Below are 1,824 nucleotides of genomic sequence, written 5' to 3' on the forward strand. Positions count from 1 at the left end.
GCCTGAAGTTGCAACAAGGCACACAGGACAGCTGTGAGAGGTGCCCCCCATGGGTAGGTATCAGAAAAGTCAGAAGTGCTGCAGTGAGGGGAAGGAAGGTGAGCACACCCACTCCACCTGCATGAGGGTGCTCCTGCCCCAGGGGCACAGGAAAGCTCCAGGCTGCCAGCTGGCAGCTCTGCCCCTGCACAGGTTCACATCCACTCCTGCACAGGGACTCCTAGAACCAGCTCCAGAACAAGGGGGGGAGGGGGGTGTCCACACTCAGAACAGCAGCACAGGTACACCAGACAGCAGACTGAAGGGGCAGATGGAACTTAGAAGCCATTTGTTTAATCACAAATTTTGTTTAGTTTCTCAGAGTGAAGAAGACAGAAGAATGTGGGATTCATCACTTAAAACTCTATATAGTGACAAATAAGCAGCTGCATTTAACAACTGGAATATATTTTACAGACAGTAAAGGATACAGTAACCTGTAACCTAGTATTTGGATTATGAAAGACAGAGCCTATTGGTTTATGGTTTTGTATTATAGGTTTTTTTTCCATCTGTTGAAAGTGGCTCTTCATGATTTCACAGGGCATTACACTTTATGTCTCATTTGCTGCACCCAAAGGAATTCTATTCTGCTACATCAAAAAATACCCTGCGACACTGGCAAAGCTTTTAACTTCCCAAAACACACTGTTCCATGTCTGTCTCTATCCCAGCAGTTACTTTCTTTGAATGTCTAATTTATACATACGTATATAGGTATACAATATCATTCATATTTCAAATTATCTTTGTCACAATTCTGTCTCTATCTCCTTGTACCAAATCCTGGGTCAGCAGCCCAGCTTCTATCACATTTGTCTGGAAGGGACACACCTGATAAATTCTAATTCTATGATTCTATGATTCTATGATTTCTGAAGCACACTTGGATCTGTATCAGTGCTTCTACACTTTCCTGTACACACAGGTGGATAAACAGGAAACTACATCAAGGTTCATTTTGCTGCAGATGTCAGGTACACGCTGCACACACAGATACACATGGGTATGCTTTCAATCTCAAGTTAATCTTTTTCTTTTAATGTAACATACAGGTCATTCTAGCTGCATGTTACCATTCCAAAGCAGGGCTACCTCTTCACAGAGGATCACCCCAACCACATCATCATGACTACCATCCGTGCCACCACAAAACCCACTTCCAAATGCATCACTTTTCTTCCTTTACAAACCACAGCAACAAAACACCAGCAATGTTGCCTGAGTAGTAATCCTGGTCTCCAATTTTTGCTAAGCTCTCAGTGCCTCTAGCTCTCTGCATGCTTGCCCTTCCTGTGGCTGTTGCTACACTGCATTGGCTCAGATCTTGCTGTCAGTCCCAGAGCCCAGTGGAAGACAGACCTGACTTTGCAGGATGCTGAGCACTCCCACCCTGGCTAGGTGGCTCTGTCAGGAGCTCTGCTATCACCAGCATCATGTGCAGTGGGTGCAAAGCTGCTCAAGAAGAGTCAGAACCAAAATTCCACTTGATATCAAGTGAATCATTGTGGAACTGATCAGGAGCAGGTCCCAGAGCAGCAGGGGCTTCTGCCACTCCAGCAAGCACCAATCTGGCACCTGCCAGAATGGAGAAAGAGAGGAACTGTCCAGTCTGAGAATGACAAAACAATGCTCAGAAGTGGCCCTTGATTCCTGCTGGGCACAGACACAGCCACAACAGAGAGCAGCTTCAGCTTTTCTGCCCTGATTCAAGCAGTAACAACAAGCTGTACACAAAACAGAGATGCTGGGCATCACAGGCAAAACTGAGAAATCTGAGCTTAA

This window comes from Calypte anna, chromosome 14 (genome assembly GCF_003957555.1).
Source record: "Calypte anna isolate BGI_N300 chromosome 14, bCalAnn1_v1.p, whole genome shotgun sequence".
Lineage (NCBI taxonomy): Eukaryota > Metazoa > Chordata > Aves > Apodiformes > Trochilidae > Calypte > Calypte anna.